At 28.1% G+C, this 13,743-nt stretch overlaps 1 long non-coding RNA gene across 1 annotated transcript; it reads right to left on the bottom strand.

Annotated features, from left to right (window-relative positions):
- Window positions 1-5,692: 5,692 nt before the first annotated feature.
- LOC126847783 (uncharacterized) lies at window positions 5,693-7,199 on the bottom strand. The gene is made up of 5 exons (XR_007687132.1): window positions 7,185-7,199; window positions 6,869-7,053; window positions 6,612-6,704; window positions 6,445-6,531; window positions 5,693-6,360 (listed from the first exon to the last, which is right to left on the bottom strand). It is a non-coding gene; the product is annotated as an uncharacterized LOC126847783 (long non-coding RNA).
- Window positions 7,200-13,743: the final 6,544 nt, after the last annotated feature.

Here is a 13,743-nt window from a genome sequence, read left to right as displayed (position 1 = left end):
CACCTTGTATTATTTTTAAGTGATACTAGCAATTTTTTGTGTTGCATGATTTAATTGTATTTTTAAGCTTGTGTCAATACGAATGCCAAATAAAATATTTATTTACTTTTGTCTTAAAATTGTTTAAAACACTTTTTTTTAACTTGAGCAATTATTATAAACTATAATGATTTCCGATTTTATAAAGACGAATGTAGTAAAAAACATAATAGTTAAGGTTCGAATGATTTTTCATAAATATTAATTTATAGAAATAACGATTGATAAAATGAAATAAAATAACCAGTATACAGGTATTTTTATGAGTTATATGTGCAAGCATTTAGTGAAAAGATGGCAATATGTACTTTGAGTGATTACATGATTATAATAATTAAAGTATTGAACAAATTAAAAACAAAGTTAGATGTTTAGAGTTTGAATATTTGTTCCACACATAAATTGTCATTTATTGGTAAATAATCAAACATTTTTTAGACCTGGTTACTGAATGGCTTTAGGTGTTATTCTTTTTTTAAAATTAATGTGATTTTATTCAAACAATATTACTGCACGACAATTACAGGTGTTAGGTCCTTATCGAGGCAAAAAATGTGTTTCCCTAATCTAAAGAAGTTCGATTTATGGACATAAAATTTTGATTCTTTTAGAAAATCCACTCGCACACACATTAGATGATTTGGCATGGAGTGACTATAAAAAGTAGTTTTTCCAAATAGGCAATAGTTAATTAACTTTCAAATACAAAAACTTTATCTTCAAACAAAATCTGTAGTGTTACCCTATCAAATTGTTTATAGGGGGTTATCTTATGTATTTTATAGAGCAAGAATTAAAATGGGTACATTCATTTATTATTATTTTTTTTTTGCTAAATCTGATTCGGGCCTTAGATTTTTTCAAGCACGTTTAGTTATTTTTCAAATAACCTCTAAAAATGTGAAATAAACCGCTTTGTGTATTATTTTTAGCATGTTCGATACGGTTGCATAATTATCTAAAATATACTTCAAATAGAGTATTTGTGTTTAGAACTAATGTAAAAATTACTTAACAGTTTCTACAATTTTTTTTTTTTAAACCAAAATAAAAATTTTAATTTTGTTTTTCACAAATAATTTTTTACAATACACAAATACACTTTTATTTTGTGTATTGTAGTTCAAAAATGTACATGCTAATGAAAATAGTAGGCCAATTTCGGATTCATTAAATAGGTATATCCTATTAAAGTAGTACTTTTTTCACTCTCAATTAAGACCGCTTTGGCTGGCATAACTTGAGCATTACAATCAATTTAGATCTTAAGAGAGACACTATTGTGACGGTCGTTCCTTTTGATGGTTCAATTTACATGGTTCAATGGGCTAGGCATATATAGGTGTATCACAATGATCCGACAGCTTCGCATATAAATTGTATGAAAAATCTGTTAGATGACTGATACACCCTGTATACTATAAAGAGCCTGTCAATTAGTGTATTATTTAGATTGGGTCCTGTCCCTACATCCTGTCCTTGTACCTACGGTTTAACAAATGAGCCGTTTTATAATTCTACAATAGAACTTTGATGTATTATAAGTTAAAACGAGTCTTGTCTGACCGTTTCAAAAATATTTATTTTTTAAGATTATTTTTCTAATAAGAATTCTTGCCCTATTCTAATTTTTAGACCACGATAATTAGAGTTACAATATTATATTATTAGCAATTCCGTTTATTAAACATACATTTATTATTTAATTGCTAAAAATGAATTTACTGTGTTAGTTCACTATACAAACTTACAGACCTCGCCATGTAAATGGATTCAGAAGTTACTATTATATTAACTACCCTTGTGCAGACTTGGTTATTATTTTAATACTATATATTGAAATATCAATTTAAATGATAATTTCAAAAAAATCTGTGTCTAAATGAATAATAAATAGCTTATAAAAGTTGTAATAATAATTAAATTTAGAAATGTATTTAATTAAAAATTCAATAAATTTAATATTTGCCAACCTGAAGAAATATAAACTAAACCACCTAAAATATTTGAGTCTTTATTTTAGAAATGCTGAACCGGCTATTCGATTAGGTCGTCATTCAAGTAAGCGAAATGGGTAATATTATGGAAAAATGTTTTTATACAAGAGAATATAATATATTTTATTATTTTGATGCGCTGAAAAAAAAAATAATCATTTTCCACGTGGATGCCATGTTGTAACATACCTGGATATTATAGGTTTTAATTTTTTTTTAAGTTTCTTTGGAATTTGAAATGCCAACTGGCGTGTGAAAGGGTCAAATTTCTTATAGACTAGGTATCTATACAATTGAGTACAGAGTGTTCGGTTGTACCTACCTACACACACGGTCATTGCCGTCCAACGACTACCTACCTGAATAAAATACCCTGTAGGCTATAGTTTATAGGTACCTACACCGGATAGATTTCATTATTATAGGTAATATATGAGTATGATATTTTATTATGTCTAGATGCCTACCTAATTGTTGTGAATAAAATATTCCATATGGGTCAAAACTCCAAATATGAACAAACGTTTGAACAGACCACCAGTCAATTTTTTTTTCGATTATTTTGGTCATGGGCGTAAAAAGTATTTTGAGTTTTTGCCTTGATACTTCTTCATTATTATTATTTTATCGTATCTTCGGCCTTAAAAAAAAAAATATATATATATATGTATATATTTATTAAAAATAAGTTTTTATGTAAAATAATCTCAGCTTTCTAAAAAAAAAGGGAAAATTACCTAATTTTTACACATAATTATTTTAACTATTTTTAATACTGTGGTCGTTTTTATATGAATTTTGACCTCTTGTTTTTATGGAGATCCCAATTTGAAATTTACACATATTATGTAAAATTTCCTCGGCTTTCTGAAAAAAACTATTAGAAAAAATCTCAAATTTTTGGTAACATGAAAAAAACAAATTTTTACATTATAAATTCAATTTTGATGACTTTAACATAATACTTATGTATAATAATATTATGTTTTTGGTTAAAGTACAAAACCGACAAAGTTGTCTACATAATATTTTTTCCACGATTAAAAACATTCATTAAACGCTTATAAAATTGTTCAATAACACAATACAACGTTGTTATATTTTTTTTAATTTTTATTTTTGGGACCTACAAGCTACAGCTACATATTCTGTTTAACTTATTGCTGTTATTGTAATTTTAAAATTGGCAATTGACAATGTTGTTTTTTTGTCAATTTTTAATATTCTTCACGGTTTAACAGCGTTCTATTTATCCTACTCTATATAGCTGCTAAGTAAAGTTTCTTTCAATAAATCTAGAATTCGGTCAACATTACACCACTCTAAACAGAAGACTGTTGATAATTGTTTTGCTTTTATAAACAGGATTTTCATAAAAGCATAGTGCTATTCTGGACAGCCTTCTAATTTTTATCGTTTTTAAAACTGTCCAGTGTACTTATATTATTAAAATTTGCGCGTAGTTTTGTTATATTTAATGTTTTTATATTTTTTTAAATGTTATTTGTATGTTCCCAATTGATATAAAAACAAACTACTAGTTCTACACTAACTCTAGATTATTAGATTAATATAAAATGTATGTACTTGAAAGTTAGACAATCATAGTAGCTAAAATACATATTGTTGCTGTGTCAATGAGAATATAAGGTTGTCGGCCTGGGAAAAATAGGATTTTTTGCTCTAGAATAATGGTTAAAACCCTCTACCCAAAAACTACTAACGTTAACATATTATTTTATTCCAACTGTTCGCTTTGTCGACAAACGGGGTCCTTCTTTCAATAAAAAAAAATAGTATGTTTAAACAGGGGTCGGACCCTCGTTCGACCCTTCTTTTCCCCAATGCATTATTACCGACCGGCTGTGAACCTTACTGGAGCACAATGATCCTTCAAAACACAAAATATACAGGGTGTGTCACAAAGATCTGACAAACGAATAATTTTTGTTCTGGTGAATATTTTTAAGATTTTTATTTCAACATTTATTTATGCACATTTGCGCTTTAAGCGCCGCGTTATTTATGGCAGTTTTAGATAATTATTTTTTAAGTTATTAAAGGTCAAAATTTAAGACGGGTAGGGTTAGTTAGCGTAGGTAACGAAAAAAATAAAAATAAAATTTATAAAAGTAAAACAGCTGAGAGAAATACGAACCGTGGTTTTTATAATGCAAATAAATATAAATAAATTTAAAAAAATGTTTTTTAAAAAATATTTACTAGAACAAAAGTTATTTTATTTGTCAAATCTTTGTGATACAACTTGTTTACATATACTGTACATACAGTGTGATAAATTCAACGTAAGACACTCATTTTCCTAGAGAATATTTGCAATTTTGAAAACATTTTTGTTTATTTTCTATTCATATTATTATAAAATTACTAAACATTTACCATTTTTAATATTTTCCACATCTCTGTCGAAACTTAAATGTCAGCATACAAATTTCATTAGGTATTTAAATTAGAAATAATTTGCTGACCGATTTGACTGATCGGTAACCGGTTTTTGATGGTCACTTTTTGAGTTATTAAACATTATAATTTAAGACGGGATTAATCTACCGCTTTTCAAAACGCATGTATTCTACCTTATGGTTATCGTCCAGTCAAAAATTGTCGGCAAATTATTCATAATTGAGTAAATTAAACACCATTAAAAGGATCCGGTGCAAAAACCGGCTACATCCATATTTTGACAGACAAAAGAAAATTAATCGTCCCGTTTACCATCCTATTGGCGGGGAAAAACGCGTTTTGTACTATCTTTGTAGGTACATTTTTCCATGAATTTGATAAAAACCGTAGACAGCCGATTCTCGCATCGGGCATAGACCTATAAAGATATGGACTGCGCCTCTCACACACCCCGCCTATGCTGCCGCGTTATGAACAACGTTAGAAAGAGATAGATGGTTGTTAGGTTGACCATGGAATAAAAATTGAAAAGACATGGAATAATAATAACTTAAATATATAGATGACAATACACCAAATGGAAATTTATAATAATTAAATCTTATTTAATTATTATTTATTATTGTGTTATGCGAAGTTGTGAAACATTTAAGGATATGTATTTCATTATTTTGTCGGGTATCCAATGCTTTCGTATGATGTATTGTTTTAAATAGATATGTATATAGTATATCGTTAATAAATACTTAAAAACCATTACAATTTCATTCAAATTTTATCAATGAACATTCTGTTTTACTTTTTATAAAACGTGTATGTTTTGAAAAATAGTTTTTCTTTACAAACTCAATAGACAATTTATTGTATCACAGATCTGCATCTAAGTTTAAACAAATTCACTAGGTATTGTAAAATCACTACTTATTTGTTTCTTTTTCAAGTTACGACCAATATAATATAATTATATGCAGCTGGCAAATAAAAATGTAATGTCAGAGCAAAAGTACGTAACTCAGGAGAGTATGCACCAGACTCGTGATGAATTTGTTGCATAATTAAAGCAGTTTCTACATTAGGTAGACTCCTTTAAAAAAAAACATATATATATATATATATAAATTCTTTAGGGTATAATTTTACAAATAAACAAAAGTAAGAACTATACTGTAACTAAAAAAATTAATAGACATAACACAACAATTTTATTATTTTTATCACCAATAGTATATTTTTTATTTAAAAAATATAAACATATAAACACAAAGCCCCAACATTATTTTGATTTCACTAAAAAATTCAAAGAAATTATGCTATTCATACATTATTAAAACGAGTAAATAAATATTATATTTAGAAAAATGTTCTTCATCGCTAAATAAAATTGTATTACGAGTGAAACTGTTAACAATACATAACGGTCCATTTTGTTTTGTTCCTCAATGAAACTGTTCATAGATATTTAAATATATCTATAAAAGCCATAGATATGACATCACATTTTACTGAAAAATAACAAATTAATACACACAGTCATTCCAATAATGATAAAAATGTTTGAGATAGAATCAGTTTTAATATCAATGGTTCTTATTAGAAATATTTTAGGTGGATAAAAATTGACAATTAAGACGTACAATGAAATTTTTAAAAATTATTTTGTGAAGAACATATAAAATATATAGTAGTTAACCATGTAGTGTAAAAAGATAAAGGAGGAGAATATTTTTTGTGATGAGCCATTAATATTACAGTAAAAGGATACGGATCAACGATACTTAAATTCATGATTGGATGTCAGGATTGCATAAAATCCGAGCCCTGTCTTTGGTAACAAATCCATAGAACATTGAACACTGAACGTAACCTTATCAACCAAGCCATTTAACACATACAGCAATAACTATAAAAATTAAATCAAATTAATTTTTTATACAAAAAATACGTTTTTTTTAACATATATTTGACATTATTATAATATATTTACCTTGAGTAATGAAAAACAATTTTCATTAACTTTCTTTTCATCTTTCAGGTGATCAGATGTCAAATTTTTTAATAACTTCTTCATCCACTAAAATAAAAAAAACACATTAGAAGTTGCTTTATTTTGATATTTATAAAAAATTAAAAACACAATATTTTCTAAATTACTTGGCATTTATAGTAAATTTCTTCCTTCTTCATCATCAAAGACTTCGACCATTTCAACATTGAATAATTTCTTACATGCTTCTATAATATATTCTTTGAAATTAAATAATAAGTAAATAAGATAAGATAAGAAAAGTAAAATTTAATTAACAAATTACTCTAAAAAAAATTACTTTCATATAGGTACCTACTATATAGGTAAAACTAAAAAAAATACATAAATTTGGTAACAATTACAAGTATAAGGAAGAACATACCCAGTTTAAATACACTTGGCACAGCTTCTTTTTTTAACATTTTTTTACCAGTAAACCTCAAGTTATAGTCAGATTATATAAAATGACTACTGCATATTTTTGTATGCGTCGTCGGAGTAAAGTCTGGTTGAAACATACGTATCACATTTGCCCATTTTAAAAGCATTTCATGATTTCTAGGCCAGCTTTGAAACAAATTATAATATTATTAAAATCATTGAATATATATTATTAGTATATTACTATTAGTAATATACCAATGATCAATATTCAAATGTATAAAAATATAATATAAGTAAATAATGTCTCAACTTACCGATGCATGATGCAATCTTTATTTGATTTTGTTTTGCACAAACGAATGACACATTGAAAAACCATTATAAGAAATTAAACGAAATTCAATATTTTAATTACTAACAAGAATAATTAAAATATTTTAATATAAAAAATTCGTTATCGGGTATTATCATATTACTATTTCTTCCATGACCAACCTAACAACTCTCTGTCTCTTTTTAACGATGTCGATATTCGGACCTCTCTCTCTACTATCAGTCCATTTCTTTATAGGTCTATGGCATCGGGCAGGGAGCACGACACGGAGCCACTCGACAAACAGCCACCGAAAATCGACACGGAGCCACTCGACAAACAGCCACTCGACAAACAGCCACCCGAAGAGATACCAACATGTACAATATTTATGTAAAATGTACGATTATTATTTGTGTATGTTGTGCGGCCGACACCACATATTATAACGGAGTAATAGCAAAAAATGTAATTTCCAAATTGTATATCAATAAAAATAAAAACAGTAACTTTGTAGAAAATATTATATTTTTATTAAAACCCCTATTGTATAGTAGACATTGTTACTATGTTCATTGTAAACATTTCAATTTACTCAACAGGATTTATTGTTAACTCATGCTATTAATAATAATTATTGTTTCTAAATACTTTTACTCTATTATTATAAATAATTATACGTTTTTATATTATTGATACTTATTTATTAATATAATACATAGGTAAAAAAAATTATGTATATTGCAACGATATTAATTGAATAATATTTTAACTTGCTTTCATGTATTCCAATTAAATTACAAATATATTTTAAATATAAAACAAATGAAGTTATTGAACATTCTTTAATTTGTGTGCATTTTCATGAGTATCGAAATGAACGATCCATGTATATATTATATATACAACTAAAAAGTATTTGATAAAGGTTTTTACTTTTTATTGACTTAGAACTAATTATTAAAAACTCAGAAGCAGAGGGTTAGAATTAGATAAATACCGATATAAAAATCCAAAAAAAGTACATTTTTAGCTAATTGGCAAATGTGTATATTTTCCACCCATTTGGCTTATGCTATAGGCCATCTATATAAATTTGATTTTTTTATCTGATTAATTATTTCTATTTTTATTATCTCTATATATATATATATATATACACTGAGTTACACGGAAAGTAGCGCACTTGAAATAAACTATTAATTTTAAATGTTATGACTTCCACTTGACATTTTTATGCTTAAAATAAATAAAATTCAATTTATGACACCGTTGTTAATGTGCTAGCATATGATTTTTTCGTCTTATCACATAAATTCCTACAGGTTAAGCAAAACAAATCTGAAAAGGATATCTATGGATAATTCAATGGTTAGTTCATTTTACGTTCTCGGCCTTCGAACACGAAAAAACTAATTTTGATGGACAATTAACAATAAATAAACAATTTAAAGTGAAAAAAAACGGTGTTAACTAGTGAACAAATTGCCCGTGCTGTGGCCTTGATGGGCGAAGATGGGCGCAGTCAAAGGTACGCGGCCCGTATTCTGGATGTACCGGAAAGTACACTTCGTAGGTGCGTCCGAAGATACACGGAGACTGGTCTCTTAACCCGTAGACCTGGTACATAAATTTAATATATTTGAACTTTTTTGTTGTTTGTGCATTTATACATAATATCTTTGATTAATGATAATCAATGATTATATTATAGCACCTGAGTTAATTTGGATTGTTTTTAAGAAGTCATGTGAATTTACTACTCATAAATTCGTTATAGTTTGACTTGGTTTATGTTTATTTTAATATAGATTGTATTATAAACTATTAACTATTAACTCCAGCCTTCCCCTTGTATCTGACCTTGTTTACACATAAACTAGAGTGATCTATTTTATATATTAGCTGGACATTAGTGATAAGTCTGATGAGTGTATCATATCTAGATCCAAAAGAACCATACCGGTTATTTTAGACCCCAAAAAACTACTGCCGGCTTAATAATATATAAACATTTTATTCAGCATCGGCAAGGCGCCAGTCTACCATAGGTTGTCCCTGTTTGAATTTACTATTGTGTAGCTAAGTATAAACAAATACTAACAATTAAGCATTGGTAGTATATATGGAAAAAAAATGTCAACCACAAAATAAAAAACCAGTACAGTGGGGTCGGTGCATAATGGGGACGGAGCATAGTTGGGTCCGGGCATAGTGGTGACGGGAGGTCACAGGTTTACAGGAATTTTTAAATCTGAAAGTGATAAAATCACTTTCGAAAAAACGCTTCGATGCAAATCGGTAGTTAGTATTTTCAAGCCAGTACAGTCCAAACCAAGCACAGTATAAACCAGCAAAGTTAGAAAGTTTTAAATTAAGGTTCTGTATTTACAAATGAGCATCAAAGCGTTTATTTGAAAGCGATTTTATCCGAGAGGACTAGTACAGTAGAGTATTGGCATAATGTAATCAAAGCAATGAGGAAACGGAGAGGTCACAGGTCTACAAGAATTATTATAAATAAAAGTGATAAAATTGAATAAAATCGCTTTCAAATTAACGCTTTGATGCTCATTTGTAAATACAGAACCTTAATTTAAAACTTTCTAACTTTGCTGGTTTATACTGTGCTTGGTTTGGACTGTACTGGCTTGAAAATACTAACTACCGATTTGCATCGAAGCGTTTTTTCGAAAGTGATTTTATCACTTTCAGATTTAAAAATTCCTGTAAACCTGTGACCTCCCCGTCACCACTATGCCCCGACCCAACTATGCTCCGTCCCCACTATGCACCGACCCCACTGTACTGGTTTTTTTTCTTATACTTATACATTTTTATTTTAGTTCCAACAGACATTTGCGCCAGTACACATTTGATCCACTCTTGGAATTGACTGAAAATATTTGGCCGCGCTTAGGACATAATATAAGAAGAAGTTTATTTATATTATCCGTAAGTCAAATGTTATGTAATTGAAAAAAAAAATGACCGATATACTCGGTGAAGTCGGTATAGCACATAGGTACCTAATAATATACTTTTGTACAAATTTTAATTAAACTCTGATTTACACTTATTAACATTTCATTGTCTACTACCCGTGACCGTTTTTATTAATAATATTATCAGGTATAGTATAATTATTAACGAATTAAGTAAAATAAAATCCGCTATAGTGCGCATACACCTAATATACCCCATATACCATAACAACAATAGTATTTGTTTTTTTTTTTAGTATTTAAATTATATTTATCAAAATAATAATATTGAATCAGTCGTTATTTAAGATAATATTTTGTTTGCGTTTAACTTGAACATCTATGGCAACGCAAGGCACAAACAAATTTGTCGGTTGTATTTTATTTTTTGATACAACATTTGCGATTTTTACAATGCAATTATTGCATGTGAAATGAATGTCGTAATAATATTGTATGTACCACGGTGAACTGTGCTGGCTGATAAAAATCAAGTAAATTAAAAGAACTCGACTTCGGTTTTGGAGAATAATAACGTGGGGTTTGTTCCTGGCAAAAGACGATCAATCATCTGGCAAAGGCAGATCGTTGCGGTTGCAAGAGGCCAGAAAGGTTGACAAAGTTATATCGATTAAAATAAAAGGTAAGTAAAAAAACTGCGTGTTTGCCTCTTGAAAAGCATAGGCGAGAGTGGGCAATTCTGAAGTCACCACACGATGGTGGGAATAAGAAATCGGCTTGTCTAAATTAATATATTTAAAGAAAAAATAAAGAAAATTAATAACGTATACCTACAGCTTGTTCTGCGTTTTATAGGATCACCGGGGAGCGTGACAAGGTGCACAATACTTATATTTATCATCATATTATTTTCTTTAGTAAAAATATAGACAATTCCTTAGGTCTCGTAATAGTTGACATAATTGAAAAATATGTTTTAGGCAAGTTAATTTCATATTCCGACCACTCAAAATATGACGTGTGGCGAAAAACACATTTTTTTTAAATATAAATAACAGAAAACATATTGTATTGATGTTTTTAAAATAACTGTAAGACTCTCACCCTGCGCACAAATACATAGCATACTATTTGAAAATTAATTTGCCATTAAAATTAAAAAAAACCATTAAAAATTTGGTTTAAAAAATCTATTTGTCAATCATTTATAAGAGCGGAAACTTGCACAGTGGTCGAAAATCAAAAATAGTTGACCAAACCTACAAAAATAATATTTTTTCTTAACTTTTGCGCACATTAATTAATTATTTTTTATTTAGATCAACCACTTTCTAGTTAGTGAATAATATGTCGTGATTGGGTAGGTATAATCATTTTTTAAATAAACCTGACTTTAACGGCCTGTTTTTTTTAAATTTAAATTTATAGCTTTTAAAGTTTAAATACATTCGAAATAATGTTAACTATGATTAGTATGTGTAGATATTAATAAACGATTATGTATGACATTTTAATTTATTTAGGTCGAAAAATATTAGATACTAATAAATTATACACAACAAACAGGCCAAGTTTCTTCCACCAAAATTATTATGGACCTGAAAGTGATTGCACAGATTAAAAAATAATAGTAATCATTTTATGATAACATTACAATTATTTACAATAGATATACTTTTACAAGATTTAAAGAAAATGTTCAGTAGGCAAAATAACGGATTCCTTATTGAAAACAGTGTCTAGCTTCAATTGCACTTATAACACGAAGGTTTAAAATCGTAGTTTGGATTTGTATTTAAGTTAGTTTTATACTTAATATATATATATAATAGATACACTTTTGGGGAGAGGGGAGGGGGTGAGACCGGAATTAAATAAGATTTTTTTTCCAACGCGTATTGCTTAAGGAACATTTTAGTATTTTTACGTATATTATATATTTTATAATAATAATACATCATACATTACATCCCTCAATTACTTTAAGTCAAGGATAACATAATATTACACAGCGATGATTAAATACTGTAAACACTAACTTTAGTTGTTTCTGTAAATATATTTACAATGTATAATACATTTTTAAATTGAATTTTTGAAAATTACCCATTTTAAATGAGCTAATTGAACAAAAAAAATAAATGTTGGCCAACTCTATTTTTGAATTTTGGAGGGTTTTTACCGATGACTTGGCAACGTCGCGTCGCGCCGGTTCGGTTTGTCTGGTCTATGGCGACGGTTGCTACGTTAAAATTATTATTTTAACAATTATTCTCATTCTGCATTCATTTCATTTGTATTTTCGCATTGAGCGCCGAACGGTGACGGTGTGTATTTTTAAGTTTTTTTCTACACCATAATGATGTCGATGTAAGTATTACAAGTCCAACTATTATATTAACGATATGGCGATAGAAAAATTCCATTAGTCGAGGTGGATTTTTGTTTCATACTTACAATTATTTAACTTCGTCCAGGTTTCCCCCAACAAAACCGTATCCTAAACTAAACTTTATACAATTGAACTTTTTCACATTACAAAATATTATTGTTATACCGCTCGACATTTTTATTTTTCCAAAACATATGTTTTATTAAATAATATTAACTATACTCATTAACCTATTGCAGCATTTGTATTTTTTTATTTTTTTTTTTTATTTCGACGCGGAGTTGACAAGATAATTATTTTTACAATAATGTATTTTCATTTGTCTACTAAAGTGTCTGGGCCTAAGATATCTAATAAACCGCTGAACCGACTTATTCGTGTAGCAAATCTATAGATCTAAGATCGTAACTTTAATGTAGACACTTTAATGCGGACCAAAATTTAAGAACTTCACCATTTCCCCTTCAAAATAAAGAAAAACACTCGAAAAATGTACATGTTTTTTAATTTTAGATTATAACTAGATTTTTTCTTTTTAAGTATAAAATGTAATTTGAGTAGTCAATAGTTTCATACGTTTGTGTATAATTTATACAATATAATATTAATATCAGCGATGAGCGACTGTTTTTTTTTTTTTTTGCTGGCTACTATTTCCCACGTTGCTAAGTGTAGTACTTTTAGTGTTTTTTTATACACAGTTATATTTGCGGATAGCAATATTTTATAATACATAAAGTTGTTTTTGTTGTTTGCAGATTTCTTTTAAATAAAGTAAAACGTTTTCAATTTGTATGCAATTTTTCAAGTATAGGTAAGTGTTTTCTAAAGATTATTTTTTGTAGGTATAATAACTAATTTTAAGAAAACATCATAGCAATTAATTCATTATGAAGAATTGTTGTTTTAGATCACATAAAATGTCATATATATTTCCCTACCTATGCATTTCACAATAGTATACCGCATGGTTTTTGCGCAGTTTACATATTTAGGCACTTATTGAAGTTAAATAATGTGGGTTCTATATAAATCAAGTTTTTTAATAAAACTATGTATAGTATAACTACTTTGCCCCTGAATTTGTATTACACATTTCAACCTTTTTTATTTTATGTGCAAACAAAAGACAAACTGTAACAAGGTACGTGTAACTTGAGTGTTTATTTTTTCATTAATTAAAAAGCGTAGAGACAATCATAGTTGCTATTTACAGTTTTGTT

Source organism: Adelges cooleyi, unplaced genomic scaffold (assembly GCF_023614345.1).
Source record: "Adelges cooleyi isolate 19-005CV unplaced genomic scaffold, UGA_ACOO_1.1 ACOO_flye_CR_arks_rails_tigmint_CR_PRNA_119, whole genome shotgun sequence".
NCBI lineage: Eukaryota > Metazoa > Arthropoda > Insecta > Hemiptera > Adelgidae > Adelges > Adelges cooleyi.
This window is presented reverse-complemented; position numbering and strand designations above follow the sequence as displayed.